General features: G+C 41.3%; 1 protein-coding gene and 1 pseudogene across 2 annotated transcripts in view; both read right to left on the bottom strand.

Moving 5' to 3' along the window:
• The window catches only part of THUMPD3 (THUMP domain 3 tRNA guanosine methyltransferase), a 188,941-nt gene that overhangs the window by 41,854 nt on the left and 123,548 nt on the right, over window positions 1–23,539 (bottom strand). The window lies entirely within an intron of this gene.
• LOC308567950 (small ribosomal subunit protein uS12 pseudogene) lies at window positions 22,135–22,566 on the bottom strand (annotated as a pseudogene). Its single transcript has one exon. The product of its transcript is annotated as a small ribosomal subunit protein uS12 pseudogene (transcript).

Genomic DNA, 23,539 nt, shown 5'->3' with positions numbered 1-23,539 from the left:
ATTGAACCTGCAACCCAGGTACATGCCCTTCACCCTTCCGTGTGAAGGCTGATGATCTATCCACTGAGTCACACCAGCCAAGGCTGAAGCAAAATCTTTTTATTTGTTTAACACCTAGTAAGATCCCACATAACCAATATTTCCAGAACATACTATTAGCATCCTCTAGACCTAGTATTCCACAGAATGCACTTTGGGAACTAAAGCTTCAGGAAGGCCTTGAATGCTGGGACTCAACTTAATGCTGTTTTTGAAAATCAAATCCATCTCAAATTCGTCCCACACACCCAAAGTTTACTTAGGCTCAGCCAGGACTCCCACCACACTCCCATTTGTTGAGAACCTACCTTCAGACATTTGTGTTATGATCTCATTTAATTTAACCCTCACAACAATCGTGATTTTGCAGATGAGGAAATCGAGGCCCAGAGAGGTTAAATGACGTGCTGAAGTTCCCACAGCTGGTAAGTAGCTGAGATTTGAACCTTTATGTCTTATCTCCAAGTTCAGTGCTTTTTCTGCTACATCCTCTACCTGCCTTTCCCTCTTTGAATGTTTTTAAAATTTCTTTCTGGGTCTGTAGTCAGTTGCCTTAGACCAGGATTGGCAAATAAGAAACACAAGTGCTGTCACTTCCTGTTTCCACGCTCATGGCAGATGTCACTGATTTAATTCCATTTTCTCTTCCTTGCTCAGCCTCATGCAGCTTTCTCCAGACAACTGTCAGTTGACTAGAGTTAGCATTTGAGCTAATAGCCATTTGTTACTTTGTTCTTAGACTTTGTATTAGTTATCTATTGCTGTGTAACAAACTATCCCAAGACACAGTGGCTTAAAATGGTAAAAATTATTTATGATCACTCATAATTTATATGGGTCCAGAATTCATATAAGGCTCAGCAGAATGGCTGTCCCTGCTCCCCCATGTCTCAGGGCATATTCAGTTGAAAGACTTGGACTGAGGCTGGACTGAGTCATCTGAAGGCTTGTGTCTAGTGGTTGATTCTGGTTGTTGGCTGAGGGCCTAACTGGGTCTATAGTCTGAATATCCTCATGTGTCCTCACTATGTGACCTGGGCTTCCTCACAATGTGATGCCTTGGTTCCAAAGGCTAGAATCTTGAGAGAGTGCATACCATCACAGAGCATCCCTTCTACCACATTCTATTTCTTAGAAATGAGTCACTAAGTGTTGGCCATTTTCAAGGAGCAGTAAATTACTCTCCCTTTTTAAAGGGAGGAGCATTAAATAATTTGTAGACATATTTTAATACTACCGGATTTAAGCATATATTGGACATAGCTGGTGTTTGTGCAATATTCTTTGCGTGGTCCTCATATAGCACTATGAATAACTATGTGTTGGAATTAAGGTTTTTGTCGGTACCTTTGGGAGCTAATATTATTCAGAGCCTTATACACAGCAAACCCACACTAAACAGGTGCTGAGTTGGAGAGGATTACCTTGGGATCTTAACCTCTCTGCCCTTCCTTGGGTCTTAAAGACAACTTCCCCTAGTCAATGAGAGGTTTGGCTAGACCCAGAGATAAGACCTCTGACAGAAAAAGCTGAGGAAAGTACAGTTAGGGCTTGTTCCTTGTGTGTAATCCCACAAAACAATGCTGTGCCTTTAGCACTTCTGTCTGTATTTTCATTATTCAGTGCAATTTTTGTGCACAGTGAATTAATAAGAACTCTTTCAGAAAGTAAGAGATAACCAAAAGAGATTTATTGGTTCACTTAACTAAGAAGTTCAAGGGGATGAATTTGTCATGACAGGATCCAGGGCCTCAAAGAATGTTCTTGGAATACAGTTTCTTTCTCTTCTGGTCTGCTGTATTTTAGCCCTACTTCCTGCTCTGTTGGCTTTAGTTTCAGGTGAGCTGTCCCCAGGAGGCAGTCCAGATGGGCAGCACCATTCCCAAACTTACATTCTACTGGCTTCATAAGCCCAGTAGACCAAATTGTGTCTTTTTCTATAGTTTCAGAAAGTGCCAAGGTTGACGCTTGTCACAGTCTGTTTGAGGTACTATAACAAAATACCACAGAAAGGGCAGCTTATAAACAACAGAAATTTATTTCTTACAGCTCTGGTAGCTGGAAGTCCAAGATCAGAGTGCTCGCAGATTTGGTGTGGTAGCTGGTGAGGGCCTGCTTTTTGGTTTATGAATGGCCCCTTCTTGCTGTGTCTTCACATGGCGGAAGGGGCAAGTGATCTCTGTGTGGTCTTTTTAAAAAGGATACTCATCTCATTCATGAAGTCTCCACCCTCATGATCTAAGTACCTCCCAAAAGTCCCACCTGCTAATACCATCTATGGAGGTTAGGATTTTAACATATGAATTTGGGGACACACACAAACATTTAGACCATAGCAACGCTGATTGACCTATGCTGGGTCACGAATTCACCTCTAATCCAATCACTGTGACATGGAATCCTGGCCTGGCTTATAGACAGTTAGTCCCTCTTGAGCCCATGAACTAATATTGGGGTAATTTGTTCCTCAAAAGAATGAGATGGATTTTGTTATCAGAAGAGGGCATGCCAGGTGGAGGTAACAAATGACTTGCCTTTTACCCTGAGGACATGCTCTCCCATTCTCGTCCTCGCTTTCCATTCAGCTATGTTTTGACTCCTCTGCTTGTAAGCTCTGAGTTTCCCAGAACAACTGAAAGGCAAATACACCTTTTCATAGTCTTAAGGTCTAGCTCCTGACTGCTGATGCCTTAGTTTACTACCATGACTCCCTGCATTCCTGATTCCTAGTCTGCTCAGGATTTGAGGGGCACAGAACATTTTGATTTTGGTCTTAACTTTCTGGACTCCTAACCTGTTTTTCATAGGCAGGATATGATTATTCCTTGACCTGTGGCCTTGAGTTTGGGCCTCTTGACTCCTTGTCTCTGGTGTTTATAAACCTACTGACCCCTCACTTCCCTTGCATCCTGTCTTGGTTTATTTTAGCACTCTGCCTTGTTACCGTACATGTCTTGGTTTAATAGTATCTTTTGGACCAAGTAATTTCCTAACACACATCCACTGATCCATGTAATGGGCTATGCTTTCTCCATTGACAGGCCTCCTTCTCTCCCTTCTTTTTTTGGAGGACAACCTGAGATACAGTGTATGGGAGTCAGAACCAGAAGTCCTGAATTCAAAACCTCGCATATGTGACTTTAGGCAAGGATTCTAATCTCTTTGAGCCCCAGTGTTCTCATCTTTAAAATGTGTAGAATAATGTCTGCTTCACAGGATTGCATTGAAGACTATATAGGAGAATGTAGGTATTGCAAGATAATAATAGATAATTCTAAAATGCTAATATGTGTGTATTTATTTAAAATTAATTTATTTTTTCTTTCTTCTAAGCATCTTCCCTTTATGTAGTTTTCCCCATTCAAGTAGGTAGTCCATTCTGTGCTCATTAACTTAGGGAAGGAAATGTCAGAGCAGAAAAAACAAATAGGAATCTTTCTGGCTTTGGTTTTCAAAAGCCTAAAGCCCTTAGGGGGATATTGAGAGCCCTGAACATGGCCAAAATGAGTGAGAGCAAGGGGTTTGAAGAGAGACATGCCCCTTCTGACTGGCAAAGATTCCACTGTTTTGGGTAGAGGAGAGGGATAGGATGAGGAGGAGAGACAGAGAGGTGTGATGAAAGCAGATATGCATTACATCCCCGAGCGAGAGGGGCCTTGTGTCCTGCTTTCTGGATACAGCACTGGGAGCAGAAAGGACATGGCCTGCAGATTCCATGTTTCCAAGTGTGACCCAGAAATGGTGCCAGCTGGAAGGGATTATACAGTCTAGGGGTGAGGGACATGTCAGTGATGATCAGTGAGGATTTAAGCATATGGGCCAGACAAGGTAGTGATGATTTCAATGGATAACTACATGGATAGATGACAGCAAGCACAGGAATCTACCCTCCACACCTCTCCCCAACCATGATTCTCTGTAAACACCCAGACTTAGTGGCATTCCCTGAAAGTGGGAGGAAGACTTTGAATTAGCTGAGGTTATATTTTTTGCCACTCTAGTGGAATAGGGTGCTGAAGATGAAGTTGAGTTATAAAATTATTATTTTGTATGTAAGTGTGTGGTAGACTCACAGTCATAACCACTACCATAAAAAGCACTCAGCCTGTGTCTGTATGTAAGTACCAAAATATGTTTATGGAGTCTGAATCCAGAAATTATTGAGCCTTTGACTATATCTAATGTCCTGCTTGGTGTCTGAAGCCTGGGACAGCCACTTGCTACAGCAGGGGTTCTCAAAAGATGGTCCCTGGACCAGGGGCATCAGCACCATTGGGCATTTGTGAGAAATGCACATTCTCAGGGCCTCCCCCAGAATTACTGAATTAGGAACTCTTCCAGGCCATTCTAATGCATGCTAGAGTTTGAGAGGCACATCTCTACATCATTTCTGTTACCTCATCTTACTTACATCCTCAGTTTCTCAGGCTTATTCCAACACAGTCATCAGCTTTGGGCCAGCCAGATATTTTAAGTTTCTCATATGAGGGCAGGAGAGCTTCTCATTTCCCCCAGAGTTTTCCTCACAACCATCCCAGTTTTATTTCACTTCATTGAGGATCCAGTTCCTGGGAAGGAAAATACAGGGGAGATGGGGAGGAGATCCTTTAAGTAAATGGAGAGAGGGAGTCATAGGCAAACACAGTCTAAACCTTTACTAAATCTGAAGGAGCTGGTGAACTTCAGAGGGAATGATTTTGTGGCCAGGCAAGGTCCTAGGGAAATTTATGGCAGAAACATTTCCTTGTTTCTGGGTCAGGAAATGATAGCACACAGATGGAATTTACAATGGGAGTATAATGGAGTGGCCCCACCCAGGGGCTCAGCAAAGGCTCCTTTCACTGGCTCTGTTCAAATATAATGAGTGCTCCCCAGGCTCTTCTGGCTGGCTGCTTTTTCTTTTTCCTCGACTGCTTTCACTTTTTCACAGAGGACTGCCCCGATTGCTGGCCACTTGGGACTGGGGTGAGCCTTGATTTGGCAGGAGAAAGGAAGAAGTACACGGTGGCCTACTAAATTGAATCACTCTGCTTCCCTGGCCCTTTCCTTGAATAATAGGCCTTTGTGCTTGGAAATGTAGGGAAGTCCCAGTTTCCCAGGCTTTTAAAAAACCAAAACCTTCCTCCAACCTCCTCTCTGCCTTTAAGATGCTTAGCAGGGAGTAGTTAAGGGACAGAACAATTATTAAATCAAATGTTTATTGAATAATTTTTGAAATTGCTTGGACTGTTGACTCCTCAGCAAATATATTTGATGCATTCCTTCAGATGGACAGAAGTATTGGATCAGCTTAAAAATCCTGCGTAAAAAAATCACATGGGACAAATCACTACATTAAAAAAACCCAACAAAACAGAACCTTTTTCCTCCCTCTAAATTGCATTACCAGAGAGGAATTCAGACAGTGTTTGGAGTCTGTTGTAATGGGTTTTTGATAATAGACATTCATTTCTGTTTTCCTTTCCCTAATTTCATCCTGCTTTTTCTGTTCTTTTAAAGGTGTATATTAATAGCATTACATTTCTTTTTTAATCCCGAAAGCAAATTATATTGAAAAAGGGACATTTATTCTCAAGGTTATCTGCAGTACATGAAGCAAACGGGGAAAAAAGGTAGTGGAGCTGACAGAGAAATAGGGATCAGAGGCTATTTCAGTTATTTACCTCTGCATAAAGAACCACTTTAAAGAAAGTGCTTGGACTATTAAATCAAATGTTTATTGAATAATTTTAGAAATTGCTTAGGTTTTTAAAAAACCAAAACAACAACAGTTTATTATTTCTCATGATTCTGTGGTTTGACAAAGCAATTCTTCTGCTGGTCTCACCTACAGTACCTCTCGTGTGGCTGCTCAGGCAGGACACTTGGATGGCTGGGCCTCTCTCTCTGTGTGATTTCTCATTATTCACTTGTCTTGTCTAACCTTCCTGTGCAGCAACTGGGTCCCAAAAGGGTGCATTTCAGGATGATGAGCTCCAGGGTGCAAGTGCTTATCTAGCCTCCATTTGCATCACACTTGCTAATTTCCATTGGCCAAAGCAAGCCATATGGCCAAGCCCAGAGTCAGCGTAGGACCATATACAAGGATTTGAATATCAGGATGTGAGGCTCCTTGGGGGCCACCTATAGAGGCTCAGGGATCCTGGTTTCTAAACCTGTTGAAAGAGTGGAGCAAAGTTGTATGTGATTATGGATTGTGGAGTTGGGCTGGAGTGGAGAGAGGCCAGGTCAAGAATGTTCACCACATTCCTGTGATCTATTTGGGTCCTCTCTCTCTGTTTCTTGATGAGTCTGGCTAAAGGTTCATCAATCTTATGTTTTCAAAGAACCAGCTCTTAGTTTCACCGATCTTTTGTATTGTTTTTTCAGTCTCAATGTCATTTATTTCTGCTCTGATCTTTATTATTTCCTTCCTTCTACTTACTCTGGGATTTTCTTGTTCTCTTTCTAAGTCTTTAAGTTGTAGGCTTAGAGAGTCTATTAGAAGTTTTTCACATTCCTATGATCTAGTTGACAAGCTTTGTCCTTTGGTAGAGAGCAAAAGGGTCACTTGAGAAAATGATAGTTCTCCATCATTTCCATTAGCCTCTGCTTCCTTTGATATGAATAATCAGCATCATCTCGGTCTTATTTAAGGTCCTTTGCAAGCACAGCTTCAGAACAAGCCCCAAAGCTGAATCCCCAACTAGACTGCTGCCTTTAAGCTTCATCTAGGTATAAATTGTGGAGTTACCGCTGACCCTGTAAATAAAAGGAAATGCCATCTAGTGAATGTATCAGGTGAACCAGTGCCATTCACCTGTATTTGAAAGGAGTTGAGATGAGACCACAGGAATTGGTATTCTGCGAACACAATCGTTTATTGATTCATGCAACAAATATTTGCTGAGCACCTATTATGTGCCAAGCAAATGATGTTACAGTCATTAAAAACATTCTAGAGAGGACTCTGAAATCTATTTGTTGAGTCTCTAACAATTGGCTCCCAGTGATAATTGCTTCTTTGTTAAATGTTTAGAAAAAATAGTTTAGACAGTCTTCCTTCTTTTGGGTCATTTCAGTGCTTTTTTGGTTATTTTGTTTTTCAAGGTAAAAATAACTTTATCCACCCTTTTTCTTGAGTTTATAAATGATATATACTTGTTTTAAAATACCCAAGGAGTATCCTCTCCCTCTTGGGAGCGCACTCACACTTTTCTCCCCTCTCAGGTGCGTACCTAAACTCTAAGGGTCCCCACAAGAGTTGCAACCAGGGAAGCAATGGGCAGCGGCATCTCGTCCCCGGCTAACCCCCTGAACCTGTCTTCATGGCCCCCTTTCTCTGACTTTCTGGTGAGCCAAAGCGGTCCTGTCTAGGCCCATTTTTCCCCCCTATAACATTTCTAAAGAGCCGAAGCAGCCTGGTCTAGTCTGTCTACTGCTGCTTCTTCTATCCTAAGCCCTTCACTGTTTCCAGCTTTAATAAACGTACTCTCAAAGTCACACAAAAATTAAAATACCCAAACACACAGACAAGTGTAAAGAATAGTGTAACAGTATCTTTAAATTCCACCACCCAGAGGACACCACTGTTAACATTAGTGAACAGCCTTTAGTCATCCCTCAAAGAGTACATGCGAGATACAATGAAAAGGATAGCACTATAAACTGATTTTTAAAAATCTCAAATTGTGAACATGCATGTTCAATCCCACATTGATGGGTATTTAGGTTGTTTCCAATTTTTGTAATGAGGATTAAGTAATTTTTTGATTCTCTGATTTCAAATCTTTCCTGTTTTCTCTGTTAGGGACATTTTGCTGAAGATATCATCTGTGTAGACCCTTTTTTTTTGTCTTGCTGTTTTGATCACTGACATACATTTTGTTTAGGGCCTGTAATAGGAATTTCTAAATGGCTGTCAAGTAATATACAATAGACTTTTAAAGTCTTCTTTCAATCTCTTCCTTAAATGTAGTGTACACTTAGTTGACTAAAAAGTTGTGTGGTACTAGCTGTGTGGTAGGTTCCGAGGCTGGCCATCTCCTCCACATTGTTGAGTTGAATTGTGTGTAACCATGGTTACCAGGCTTGCTACCATTACCTCCTTAAAGTGATTTCATATAATCAGCATTTCCAGCCCCCTTGTTCCCTAGCTGGTCTGTGTGTTCAGAGGTTAAATTCCCTCCAGAAGTTTGGTGCTCTGGCTGAGGGAGGGGGGTGAGATGGGTAATGACAAAAGCTAGCTGGAACTCTGTGGGCTTTTGCCCCACTTTTTGGCCCTCCTTACCCCTGAGACTTAATTCTAACAGTGCCCTACCACTGTATCACTTGTCTAATCCTTTGTGATGTGACCGCCTCCCTGACCCAGGTTTTGAGCTTCTCAAAGAGTGAGACTTTTTTTATTGGCCTGTTACCCAGATATCCTGTGTAGTACCTGGAAAATATTTGCTGAATGAATGAATGAATGAATGAGTGAGTGAGTGGCTGAAGAGTGAAAAAATAGTCCTGTTATGACAGCAGGCAATATTTGGGTGCTCAGTGCAGGAATGAGGAGGCAGGCAGGAAGCCAGGGCAGAGAGGAACACAGCCTGATGAAGTACATGGGCTTTGAAGTTAGAAAACCAGGTCTTAAATCTGGAGCTTCCAGAATCTTATGATTCTAGGAAGGTCTGAGTATGGAGGAGGGGAAGCCTGAAAGGCAGGCCTCGAGCACTGTCTCTCAGTGACAGTAGCACTAGCCACTCACTGAAGCTTGGAGGAAAGAGCCAAGGGCAGCAGAACATGGTTGTGAGATTTAAGATGATAGAGTGTTCAGCACAAAGTAAGTGAAAACTGTTAGTTTTCCTTCCTTCCCCCACAACATTTTCATTCTGTTGTATTTGGAATAGTTAACATTAGTGTAACTTCTCTGGGTTGGAGAATTATAGCTGGGGCCTGGCCTAAAGAGCCACTGCCCTGATCTCTGTGGATTGTTGAGGAGAAGAAGGTCTGTGGAAACAGAGAAGGGAGGGCACTGGGCCACAGAAGAGGGCTTTCCTTGGACAAACAGTATTTATGAGCAGCCACCATGTGCCAGCCCCTCTGCTGGGGGCTGGGTTTATGAAGGTGATTAGGACACAGGCACCACTCTTAAGGAGCTCAGATGCTAATGCCAATGCTGGGGGTGAACTAACAGGTCTGTAATTAGTGTGCTGCGTCCTAGGATGAGGCAGACACACAAAGCTTGGGAGCATGTGCCCAGGGCTTAGAAATAATTTGAGGCATTTCTCCGCTCCCAGACTGAGTGAAGCTCCTGTGGCTCCTAGGTTTTTCCATAGCTCACACTCATCCCGTGGGCATTCACTTGTGTCTTCCTTTCCTGCCAGATAGAGGACTCCAAGAGGATGCGGACCCGAGTGCCCAGCTCCCATGCACCCTCAGGGCTGGGCACACACAGGCAAATATGTGTTGACTGAATGGTCTTCCGTCTCCCTACTGTAAAACGAGGGTAACAACATTGATACATGAGTAGCTGTGTGGATTTCATGGGCTCATGTGTATTGAATGTAAATCACCTTACAAATGTCATTATTGTATTTTTCTAATTGGTGCAATGTCTTGTGGATTAATGTAGTGAGCTGTGTGGTCTTTCTGTACCTGTCTCACGTGGTTATTTGGAGGATTAAATAAGTTAATATTCGTAATGTTAGAACAGAGCCTATCATGTAATAAATACTCAAAGTGTTAGCTAAATCAACAGGTATAAAGTATCAGTTGTGCAAAATGAATGAGTTATAGAGATCTGCTCTATAGCATAGTGCAGTATAGTTAACAGTACTATATACATTTAAAAATTTGTTAAGAGAATAGATCTTATGTTACATGTTCTTACCACAATTAAAAAAAAATGCCCCTAGACAAAAAAAAAAGTGAAGGAAAAAATATATATAGGAAAAAAATAGAGGCAATGTTACACAATTTATCAGTGTCCAGAACAAATGGTTTATAACCCATTATTTATTTATTTCAAAATAAAGTGGTAAAATAATGTGGGGAGAAAGGTGTTTGCTATTATAATATTATTATTTCTAGTTTTTTGGTGTCATTTTACCGATCAGAATTCTGAGATTCAGAGAGTAAAGCATCTTGCCAGAGACGACATAGTTATATATGAGCAGAGCAGTAGGAACTAGGTCTGAGTCCCTGCCCAATGCTCTGGGACATTCTTGGAGTGGCTCGCTAGGTGGCACTCTTCTCCCAGTATGGGATCTGACCAAAGCCCCAGCAGCTAGCTAGCCTTTTCTCACATGGAGAACCTAGCATTCTAGAGATAGCAGGGATTTGGGGCGTGCCTAAATTGTTGTTTTAGAGGGAGAGAAATAAAGCTCCGAGAAAGTATGTCTCTGGGCCCATATTTACCCATGGTCACGAGGTGGTGCTGGGGTAGAGTCCCAGTTTGCCCACTTCTGAATTTCATTTGCTTCTTACCTCCATGTGGCACCCTTTGCCCACTCGCCACAGCCACTTTTGGATCCTTCCTTGCAGAGCTAGGTGCTTCCCTGCTGGGTGGTTGTAATGTCTGCTATATGGAGGTGGAGAACGTGTTTGGGAGCAGGGCAGGGGTTTGAGGCAGGCTGGGGAGGCCCCCTTCCTTCCATGTCTTACCCTTCTCCAGAGTTTTTCAGGGGCAGTGTGTATACTGCTAAGGGTGGGGATCCTGGAGCCAAAGCGCCTTTGTCCAAACCCTCATTCTTCCCTTACCAGTGGTGTGCTTTGGGCAATTAGTGAACCTCTCTGTCTCATTTTCTCACCTATAGAATGGGAATAATAAAAACCTCAAACCTTGCAAAGGATTGAGTTAATATACGTAAAGTACTTGGAACAGTTGTAAGCATGTAGGAAGAGCTGTAAAAATGTTAGCTCTCAGTATTTTAACTCACCAGCATCCTACCTCCAGGGTATAGGAGTTTATGTGAGAGTTTCAGTATGATTCATCATATTCCTCTCTTACTCACCCCATAACTTCCTCTCATGATAATCACTGTTGTTTATTTGCAGTTTGCTGTGCAATATGCTAAACTATGATTTGATTACCTCAGTTAATCCATAGAACAGCCCTATGATGTAGGTATTGTCACTGTTCACATATCACAGTTGAGGGTCATACGGTCTAAGTCATTTCTGTGGAATCATGCAGTACATGACAGAACTGCGACTCACACTCAGGCTTGTCTGCTGAGGCTTTTACTACTACACTGACCTCTTTTTGAAGTCAATTAAAAACAACTGACACAAGCACCTGGCATCAGCTATGCTCCCTGCATCTCTGCAGGACCTCTCTCTCATAGAAGCCATCCTTCTGTAGGATGAGGTTTTCTTCCACTCTTATCCTGGGGAGTAAAGGAACAGATTTCACAGGAAAGAGACGCAACATGCTTTTGATGGACAAACAAAGAGGCCTCTTCAGATTAGAGCTCAGTTAGCCACGCAGCCTTCAAGGGCTACCTTCCCCCATCTTGTTTCTTTTGCAGCTTGCAGACCTCCTACCTGGCAGGCGAGGTGCTTGCATCCGGGACACGTGAGTTCACTTGAGTTCTGGGCAGTCCAGGATGTCACGCAAGCTCTCAGTAATTCAGGCCAGCCTATCTGGGATTTTTCCTTTCTTGGCACATGAGAGAGCCTGTGCGGCACTGACATCTTTTAGCCAAGGAAGAAACAGCAGGCACCAGTCTGCAATTGCAAAATTATAGAATGTCAGTCAGGGCTGGAAGGGACTGTAGGATGTGGAAAATAGGACCCTGAGGGGGGAAGAATCTTGATCAGCATCACATGGAGCGGGAAAGAAGGTGACCAGATTTAAGCCTTTACTTGTCCTCAGTACCCTTCCTGGTAGTCTCAGCATCCGGAAGTGCTAGGAAGAGGGCTGAGCTGGGTAGCGTGGGGATGTGCATATAAACCACTGAGCATATGTGCATCCAGCCAGTTGGTCCTCTCCTGAGAGCATATGCAGTGAGCCTGTAAAACAGAGTTTCTCGGCCTCAGCATTATTGGCATTTGGAACCAGATAATTTCTTGTTGTGGAAACTGTCCTGTGCATTGTCATTGTCCGACATTTAGCAGTGTCTTTGGCCTCTACTCACTAGATGCCAGTAGCATATCCCGAGTTGTGTGACAACCAAAAACGTGTCCAGGCATTGCCAAGTGTCCCCTGGAGGACAAAGTTGCCTCCCTGCATGTTCCCCATGCCTGTTGAGAAGCAGTGCTCTAAACGCAGCTCCTTCTCTTCCAGGAACAGGTACTAAGAGCTTGCTATGAGCCGTGCTCTGTTGACATGTGAATCAAGCATGGGCTCTGACCTTAAAGGATTCAGAGTCTAGCTAGGGAGACAGACAGGGCCACACAGGAGGCAAAGTATGGGAAGCCCCTCCATAGAGACAAGAGCTAGATGCTCTTAGGAGCACAGAGGCAGACATTGCATTGAGTAGGGAGATCCAAGAATGCTTCACAGAAGGACAGGGCCAATTTTCAGGCAGACAGGGTGGGTGAAGGACATTCCAGGCAGAAGGAATGGAATGTACAAAGGTAAAGAATTGTGAAGTGTGACATGTTGGTGGGAAAATGTATGTTAGTATGACTGTACCCCGGAGTGCACATGTTTGGGGAGGAGAGAGAGAGACAGAGACAGACAGAGACAGGGCGAGAATGATGATGATGATAATGGTTAACACATATTAAACACTTACTTTATGTCAGACACTGTTCCAAGGGTCTTACGTATATTATTTCTTAATCTTCACGGCAGTCCTTTGAGGAAGGTACTATTATTACTGCTACTTTACAGATGGGAAAAATGATGCATAGATAAATTAGGTAACTTGGCTAAGTCACATAGACTGTGAAGGTTAAGGAAACTTGGTTTTGGAGAGCCAAGGGTTTTAAGTAGAACAGCGTCAGAGTCAGTGTCTCAGTTATCTTTTGCTGCGTAATAAACCATCCCAAACTTATTGGTTATACCAACATCATTTTATTATATCTCATGATTCCATGGATTGGCTGGGGCTCAGTTGTGTGGTTCCTATATTGGTCTGGCTTGAGGTCTCTCATGCAGTAAGGTGGTGGCTGGGGTGGAACCTTGGGGCTGGATGTCTACACATTGGTGTTCCTTCATGTTGCTTCCCTCTCTCTCCATCCCTCTTGGCCTTTTCCCATAACTACTCACTCTAGCAGAGTAGCCTGTTTTTCTTGGCGACTCAGAAGCTGCTAGACCTTCTTAATGCCTGTACTCAGAAGTCCCAGGATGTAATTTCCTCTATATTGCACTGGTCAAAGCAGTCATAGACACAGTGCAGATTCACATGGGGTCCATCTCTAGTGGGAGGAGCAGTATGTTTGTACAGGGAGGGGTAGAATTGTTTGAAATCATCTTTGGATACTAGAATCACAGCCAGATTTTTATTCTAGAAATAATGTTCTGGTAGCATTGTGGAGGTGGATTGAAGAGGGCAAGAATGAAGACTTGAAGATGAATTACGAAGTCATTGTTATTGCTCCGAGAATTTTGGTTAAATAGTCACTCAGCTTCTCTCTTTTATTCTGTTGCTGTGGAAAGACCAGAGCAATTATGTAATAATAACAAAATCATCATACTAGCCTACATTTATTGAGCATATACTATGTGCCAAGTACTGTAATAAGTACTTTTCTACACAATTTAATCTTCACAATGATCTCATGAGGTATGTATATTCCTATTTTATGTAGAAAACTGAGATCAAGTGTATTAGTTTCCTGTGGCTACCATAACAAAGTATCACAGACTGGTTGGCTTCAGCAACAGATAGTTATTTCCTCATAATTCCGGAGGCTGGAAGTCTGGGATAAGGTGTTGGCAGGGTTGGTTTCTTCTGAGGCCTCTCTTTTTGGTATGCAGATGGTCATCTTTTCCTCTGTTTTCACATGGTCTTTTCTTTGTGTGTGTTCGTGTCCTAATCTCTTCTTATAGGGACATCTTGTTGGATTAAGGACCATATGACTCATTTTACCTTAATTACCTCTTTAAAGACCCTATCTCCAAATAGTCTTATTCTGAGGTACTGAGGATTAAACTGCAATTTTGAGGGGACACAATTCAGCCCATAGAATCAAATAATTAGCTTATGCTCATGTAGTTAATAGGTGGGAAGCCATAATTTGACCTGAGTCTGACCTCAGGCTCGTGTATTAATAACTGTATTAATAACTCCTTAAAATATTACCAAAAATTGTCTTTAGTTCTTGTCCCAAGCAGAAGAATAGCAAGGTGGAGGAAGATAGCAAGTCCGCGTCGCTTTGCATAAATAGCTAAAAAGCTATTTATAACTTGAGGAGCAGGGATTGAATTCCACTTGCTTGTTCTGTGTCCTTCACCTGTAACTCTATCAGAATGATCTTTCTGAAAGGACATTGAAAGGTGGCAGGCATGGTATACACTGACAGGACTGTACATGGGAATGATATTAATGATCACTAATGATTATGAATGTTTACCGTATGCCAGGCAGAATGCTAAGTACTTTTCATGCATTATTTAATTCTCACAATAATCTTATTAGGGAGGTACTGTTATGTTTTCTATTTTACATATAGGGAAACTGAGGCAGACTGATGAATTAGCCTGTTCAAATTCACCCTGCTAATAAGAAGTGTCAGAGTCAAGCTGAGCACTCAGGAAGTCTGAATCCAGAACCTGTACTCTTAACTATTATGCTTCCATATTGCCTCTGGGAACCTGGGGAAGAATGAATCTATGCCATTTCCACAAAAATAATCCTAAGTCAAAGGAGACTCCTTAGTCCATCATTTTCCAAAAAGTTCTCAGGTGCAGCCATCAAGGTATTTATTGTTGCGTGTGAGAATAATATACTGATACTGCTGTTTCTTGATTTATCAGTTTTGGAACTCACTATCTTGCTGTTATTTGAGATAAAAATGTCTGTCTGTTACTTACCACCTACCCTTTCTTGCAAGCTCCTATAATCAAAGAATTATTTTTTGTTAAATCAATATTGATTATTATATTTATATAATTATTATCTATTTCCAAGCCAAAAAGTGTACTATGATTATATTTCCTTCTTAGTATAACTTTTTTTTAAAAAAAAATTTCTGTATTGATTTCAGGGAGAGGAAAGGAGAAGGAGAGAGAGAGAGATAGAAACATCAATGATGAGAGAGTTACTGGTCGGCTGCTGCCTGCATGCCCTCAACTGGGGATTGAGCCCGCAACCCGGGCATGTGCCCTGACCGGGAATCAAACCCCGACTGCCTGGATCCTAGGTTGAAGCTCAACTGCTAAGCCACGCCTGGCCGGGCCCTTCTTAGTATAACTTTTTGTTTTTCCTGGAGTTGATAATGCTTTTTTGTTAGTTTATTTTACTTGCATTACTTTCCCTGTACCTGTTCTTTTCTTTCTTTCCCATTAGAACTCTCATGACCTGTCAGTAGTTTTCACACTAAATTGTATACTCTATGTGATTGTTCCTTCTTGAAGCCCTCTTGCTCCAGTACAGACAGGTTTTTCCTTAGGCCTTTCCTAGTTGTTATTCTGGGAGTTCTCTTTGCTTCCCTTTTTATGTTGGAACCTCTGTTTCTACCCTTACTCTGAATTTGCAGTTTGACTATACTGTATAGAATTCAGATGGCGAATTATTTTCCCTTGAAGGCATTGTTCCATTGTCTTCTCAGCTTCCAGGGTCATTTTTGAGAAGTCCGATACCATTTTAAATCCTATTACTTTGTTTGTAACTTATCTATCTGGACACTTCTGGTTCTTTTCTGTATCATTCATAATCTGACACTTCACATTGGTATTTTTCATTTATTGTGCTTTCAACTGGAGACTCATGTCCTTCAGTTCCAGGAAAGTTTTCATAAATTATTTCTCGATAATTTTCTCCTTCTCTGTCTTCTTATTTGGACATTGAATTCAATCTATTCCCTAAGTCTTTTATCTTACCCCTGTTATTTTCCATCATTTTGCTTTTTTATTACTTCCAACTTATTAACTTTATAATATTGACTATCATTTTTAATTTCCAAGGGCTCTTTTTATTTTTCATAATATCCTGTTTGGTTTTTTAAAAATTGATGGATGCGCTATCTTCTCAACTCTCTGGGGGGTATTAATTGTAGTTTTTATTTGAAGCTTTCTTCTGTTCTTAACACCATCTGTTTCTTTCTCTTTCTTTTTGTTTGTCTTGGTCTCTTTCTTTCATGATGGAGGCTTTCCTCAAATGTCTGGTGATCCTTAGTTGTCACTTTATATTTTGGAGTAATGCACAAAATTTGTTGGAAGGCCTGTGTGCGTAGACAGAGATTATCAAGTGGAGGCCTTAACTACTGGGTTTCTGATGGGAATTTTTGCTTTCCCTGGGGAGGTTTAGTTTCTTATGAGAAGAATCCTCTCATGTTCTGCCTAGGAGTAAGACGCATTGCCTGCATTTGGGAATAGAATCAAGGAAGAGGACTGGGGGTCTCCCCATTTCTAGACCTTCTCTCACTCGTGCTGGCTACTGTGCTAGTTGTGCTGGAAGCTAGGGCCTCATCAGTTCAGATTCCCCAGGGGGTAAGCATCCCTTCTCCTGTTTGGGTGAGGAGTGACTGCTTGGCTTTTGGGGCAAAGGATGTTTTCAGCCCTGATCCTCAACCTGGTTCATTTTTCCATCACAGTCTGAATCTTTCAGAGCTTTTGTGGGGGCAAATCAGTTTGCTTCTTATCTGTAAACCCCTGCCCCTTGCTCTGCTGATTACCATTCCGCCGTCTGCTTTCCATCTTTTAAAAAAGAATAGAACAAATGCCAATAAGCACATGAAAAGCTGCTCCGCATCACTAATCATTAGTGAAATATAAATAAAAACCACAGTGAGATAACACTTCACACTCATTAGGATTGCTGTTATCACCCTCCCCCCCAAATGTGTTGGGGCAGACATGGAGAAATTGGAACCCTTTTGCACATTGTTGGTGGGAATGTAAAAAATGGTACAGCTGCTATTGGAAAGTAGTCGATGGTTAAACAGAATTACTGCTTGATGCAGCGACTTCACTGCTGGGTATATACGCAAAAGTTTTGAAAGCAGGGACTTCAGTAAATATGCGTACACCAATGTTCATGGCTGCATTTTTCACAGTAGCTAAAAGGTGGAAACAACCAAAATGTCCATTGATGGATGAATGGATAAACAAAGTGTGATATATCTGTACAGTGGAATATTATTCAGTCTCAAAAAGGAATGAAATTCTGTTGATTGTATCCCAATAAAGCTGAAAATAAAATACAATCTGATTTAATAGGGGGAAAAAGAAGGAATGAAATTCTAACACATGCTACAACATGAAGTTATGTTAAGTGAAATAAGCCAGACACAATAGGACAAATATTATATGATTCCACTTATATGAGGTCCTAGAGTAGTCAAATACATAGACAGAAAGTGGAATAGTGGTTACCACGGGCTGAGGGGAGGGGGAATGGGGAGTTACTGTTTAATGGGGACAGAGTTTCAGCTGGAGAAATAAAAAAGTTCTGGAGATGAGTGGAGGTGATGGTTGTCTAACAATGTAAATTAGTGCCACTGAACTGTACCCTTAATAATGGTTAAAATGGTAAATTTTATGTTATGTATATTTTACCATAAGAAAAAAAAACTAAAGAAAATGGAAATCTCTTGCCTACTGTGGTATCATTTCCTGTTCTTTGTCTATGTGAACATATTCCTTTTTTATTCTTTTATTGTCATTTTAGTAGGGTCTCAGGAAAAACAGGCAATAAATATGTGTGGTCAATCCACCACATATAACGAACTCTCCTCAAATATTTTTTCAATGCCTGCTACATGGATGGCACTGTGCTAGAGAATATAAATATAATTGGTTTCTATGTAAAAAAAAGTAGCAAGCACAACACTCCTTCTAAACTTGTGTGCTAGCAAACACAGTTTTGGTTCTGAGGTCACTAAAGCATGGAGAAAATGTATTTGCTGCAATATTTAATATATTTGCTGTCATCTACAGCCCTAAGTTGCTGTAGCAACGGACTAGAGCAGGAACTTCATTAGAGGAAGAGCTCCTTGGACTTTAACAGTGTTATTCAATCAGACATGAGTGATTAGGGGGTAAACCATCACATGGCACCCATGAGATCTTTTACTCTCATAAGCTGTATAATTAGCTAAGTCTAATAAGTCTTTGGAATGAGTGAAACAACAACCTAAAATCTTGCTCTTTGCATCCTTTTTGAGTCATGCACGGTCAAAAGATTTTCTTGGCATTGCCGTGGTGGGCAGTACTGGCAATAACATTTGAGCATCCCGTTCATCAGCAAAGGGCAGGAAAGGCACCAACAGATTAATGATGGATAACAACTTACTGTTATTGGCATTTTGATAGAAGATGACTGGCACAAGCAAGTGATCAAATAAAGAAATCATAATAGTTAAGTTTTAGGTCTTTGTCACCAGTGGATGGGGAGCTATTTCTTGGAAGAAAGGCACTTTCCCAAATGGGTGCACACACACACACACACACACACACACACACACACACACACTCTCACACATACACTCACACACACACACACACTCACACTCACTCACCCTTGAGAAAGCTTCAATAGCAGTTCCAATGCCACATGAGTGAGTCCATATTGCTGAAGGAATTCAGAATAAAATGTGATCAGAATCAGGTGAGGTTGGGGTGGTGGTAATCAACAGCAGGGATGGCTTCCAGGAGGACAGGAGTTTTAAGTAGAGTTTTGGAAAAAGGAAGAGCCACATACTCTTGAGGAAGGCAACGATATTTCTGATTCATTAAGGCCTTACCATCACCCCAAATCCTCAGTTTGCTTTTGATTCAGTCTGACACATTTCAAACATTTTCCTCTTACCAGCCTCCCACGAGGCACCAGGCAGAGCAGTCCAGTGGAATCATATCATAGTGAACTAAGTACTTATTTTCAAGTCTTTTTACCAACCCTGGAAATCAATTGTTTTGTTGACTTATTTTCCTCTTCCAAAGGGTAACTTTGGAGTTTAACTCACCTATTTACAATCCTGGTCTATTTTACTGCAAATGTTCTTTTTGTGTTGCTTTCCCCTGGAGACCATTGTGGAATAGTCAGACATATAAATGAAATAAATTTTTTGGAAGAGGCGGAAGCAGTTGCTAATTCTAAAACCCTGAGCATGGTACTGTACAATGAACAAGGAAGGTTCAGATGCAGCTCCTTGTGTGCTTAAAGAACAATAATAGAAGAAATGACAGAAGCCTATCAGTGATGAATTACCAAATGGGTGATAGATACTGGTGGTCCCAACCTGAGCTTCCCAGCCCCCCAAGGGCCTTAGATAGCAGTAATGGGGGGAGACAGGATGGGTGCCTGTGAGCTATTTTCAGTACTTCAAAAAGACTAACCAAAAGAGCTCATATTTACCAAAGATCAGATGCACGGGCTAATTAAACGAAAACATCAGGTTTCTTTGCTCTGGGCTAGAATTATATCAACTCAGTCTAGAGACACCAGTTACCCCATGCTGACTGGAAGCTCTGATTGGCAGTTACCCTTCTCTTTGATTAATAAAACATGAGAAAGTGAATGATTACTTGGTACGTGTGTTTAGTTTGATAGACAAAAAGTATTTCAAAGGATGAGACTCGTGAAGGGAGAATAAGGACATGTTTGGTTTGGGTGAAAAGAGTGGAAATCAGTGAGACGGGCAAGAAGTGACTAGGAGAAGTGTAATGCGGATAGAGAGGGTGGAGAAGGCTTCCTGGAGGGCAGAGAAGGACGACTCCCCTAATCAGACTGTGAAAGATGTGTGGTGTTGATCTACATAGTAGTTTCCAAAGTTGAGTCTGCACCAACAGCATCAGCACCACCTGGAAACTCACTAGAAATGCAAATTCTTGGGCCTCACCTGCTGAATCAGAAACTCTGGGAATGAGGCCTAACCATCTGTTCTAACAGGACTTCCAGGGGATTCTGATGCACACTATAGTTTGAGAACCACAGATCTATATAGTCATTTCCCAAAGTTTCAGATACTAATGAAACAGGAGGTGATTCTAAGAGGTACCTGTGCAGCCTTAAGACAAAATGAACTCACTATCGAGAATGTTATTTCCTTTTCCAATCTTTCATGCCTTTTGATAACATCATGGAAAAAGACTTAATTTGATCCTAGTAGGTCTTTAATGAGAAACACTCAAGTCTCTCTTTTTTTAAACAAAGAGAACAGACTTCATTTGGATTCAGAGCCTTGGCAGGTAACAGAATTTAACTTGAGTGTGATAATTTGGTTCTACTTCCCTAACATTTATTTTTACAGTTACCTTTTCTTTTGGCAAGTGATACTAGTTTTCCATTTATAGAAGAGATATATAAAGTATTCTTTATGAAAACTTTTTAAATATTAAAATATGATTAGATTGAAATAAAAAAGATAGATAATAGTACCAGAGGTATGTGGAAATTGAAAACATAAATGCATTTTGTGAATGATTGAAATTCGTGAAATATTATTTAAGGTGTGTGTGTGTGTGTGTGTGTGTGTGTGTGTGTGTGTGTGTGTGGTATTGATGCTTGAATGTATGGATTTGTATTTATCCTTGCGTATTGTTTTCTTTTTGGGAGACTATGCCACAGATATAGACCCATTGAAGTAAGTACAAGTGCAAGGAAAAAAGTATCCAAATAGCAAAAGATGTTTGTTTCAGGCTACAACCTAAGATCACTGTGGGAGCAATATTCAATACAACAAAATCCTACACAGCAAAGGGACCCACTCAGTCTTTGGAGTTAGTTGTGCCCAGATTTTGTGATACTTCATCTCCGTAAGTGTAGGGTTGCTGAGGTATAATGAGAGCCGGAACATAGGCTTTGTAATCTCTTGAGGAAAAAAAGGAAACAGTTCTTGAATAGGTGACAATTAACAGCATGTTTCCACCCATACCAGGTTCATAGAGATGCTTTTTCATCACTTCATTTGGAGTCAAGAGGTGCCAAAATTAATTGATTTATGTACAAACATAGCTGTGTCCCAGCATGCTATGGGCAGGGTTAGTCAAGGGGAGATTATACTGAATTCCTTTCCCTCACAACATTTTAATTACAGATAAAGTCTGATTAAAAACAATATAAAGCGCTTCCTCAAAGGTAATGCTTCTTTAACCTCAACACAGGAAACATATTTTGTGGCTTGGCCCACTGAACGTACTCGCACAAACACACACACTTTATAATACCTAAACAGAGGTTTAATGCAATAATACTTATCTTTATAGCAAGGGACACAATGTGAGATCTTACTCTATCTCATTGATAAATGATTTCCTAGTCCACCAGTGGTCTCATTAGCAGATTGAAAAGCACTGCTCTAACCCAGAGTTTAATGTGCATAAGGTTCACCTGCAAGCTTGTTAAACTTCAGATTCCCGGGTTTTGCTTGTCCCCCCTTCGTTACCCCTCCTCTCTGGGGAGACTTATTGAGTAGGTCTGGGCTGGGACTTGGGAATCTGCAAGATTTGATAAGTGAATCAGATGATGCTGATGCAGGTGAAACTTGGCTACACTTAAGGGAAACAATAATAGAATCCTAAAGTGTTAGTATATGAAAAAATTTATGAATCTTGTGGTCCAAATTTGGAAATACTTCCATTACCTGCTGGATAAAGTTCAAATGCACATTGTCATTCAAGGCCCTTCCTTCATTGGTCAGTCCCTACTGAGCTTTTGGGTATATCCCCAGCTGCAATCATGTTGCCCTCCCTCACTCCAGTTCCATATAACCAAACCATATCAGACAATCCATCATTTACACACCGCATGCTTTTTTTTTCAATATATCTTTATTGATTTAAGAGAGAGGAAGGAAGAGGGAGAGATAGAAACATCAATGATGAGAGAGTCATTGATCAGCCACCCCTGCACGCCCCTGACTGGGGATCGAGCCCAAAACCCTGCATATGCCCTGACTGGGAATTGAACCAGGATCCTCTGGATCCTAGGTCAATGCTCAACCCCTGAGCCACACCCGGCTGGGCCGCATGCTTTTTAAGCATGTGAAAATTTATTACTACTTTGTTTTCACCATCAAGACTTAAGATCTTGGTCTTTCCTTCTTGCATTTGTATAAAGCCAAAAGAAAGACATTGGCTACTTTGACAACCTTAAAGTGGGCACCAGGAATATCACCAACAGCGTGAACTTTGCAACCAAGTCCAGCAACCAGAACTTCTTCATTTTCCTCAGTAAAATTCAAACAACCATCATTGGTACAAAGGCTGTGGTATTTTTTGCTGTTCTTGATCAGCTGGACCCTGACACACTTCCCAATGGCAGAATCTGGCTGTTTGGCTTTAACCCCTGCTTTTTCCAGCACAATTCCCTTTGCATGGGAAGCGCCTCCAAAAGGGTTGGCCTTCAGGGCTCTATCCAAATGGACTTTCTTGTATTGTTTATCATGACACTTTTGATCTCATTGATGGCTCCAGATCTTTCTGGCAGTGTGGGAACTGTGACACTTGCCCATCTTTCTGGGGCCATGGCCTGACCAAAAGAGCCACACTGCATGCTTTCACGTGGACTTTCATGTCATGCTGGAGGGTGGAATGGCTGTCTTGACCGATCCTCCTGCTGGAAAGAATTTCGTGTGCTCGATAACATCAAAAGCCTTTTAAAGAAATGTGTTCATGATCCAGTAAGTTATCAAGGAATCCTCGGAGGCCAAAAACTAGGTTAGAAAGGTAAGCAGCTGCCTCTTGCCTCATGCACACTTGCTGAATTGGGTGATTTTTCAGCTTTGGTTTTTCATGGCCTCAGTCATAGGGACAGGAGATGAAACCTAGAACCTTCTCAAGATAAGGGTCTAATAGGACCCAGCCCATAAAGTTAGGATCTCGATGGCCATACCTCAGTGTAAAGGTGATTCAGTGCAAGAGTGATTTAAAAACCCACTTATCACTTGAGGGATTAAAAACAATTGCTTGTCTTGAACATTGAGCTGAGGAGAGTTTTTAAAAGTCTTCCCTGAGAATTTGTAACCACAGTTCAACCCTTACAAGGCTCTATAACATGAATTCACCCAACTAAAGTGATGCTAGATTGGTAGAGTCCCTGAGATGCCTCGTAGAAACAAATATACCTCCCCTTAGAGGAACTTGTCTTCCTCCAGGCCTCAAGGAATCCTTCATGATAGAGATTTAAGAAAATTTAGCTCATTACCAAAATTATGAAGTAAATAAGGAAGCAAGGCAACATGAGTATTGAGCCAGCAGAAATAACAGCAGAATCAGACCCATGAAGACTGTAGATAGTGGAATTATCAATCACAGAATAGAAAAGAAGTATTTTAATATAATTAAATAAAATTATGAATAAAGAATCAGAATATAAAAGTTACAAAGAATATTTTTTTAAAAAGAATTTCTAGAAATGAAACATAATGGATTCAACAGTTAGACACAGCTCAGGAGAGAATTAGTAAGCTAGGAACAGTTCTGGGA

This window comes from Miniopterus schreibersii (genome assembly GCF_964146895.1).
Source record: "Miniopterus schreibersii genome assembly, chromosome: 15".
In the NCBI taxonomy this organism is placed as follows: domain Eukaryota; kingdom Metazoa; phylum Chordata; class Mammalia; order Chiroptera; family Miniopteridae; genus Miniopterus; species Miniopterus schreibersii.
This window is presented reverse-complemented; position numbering and strand designations above follow the sequence as displayed.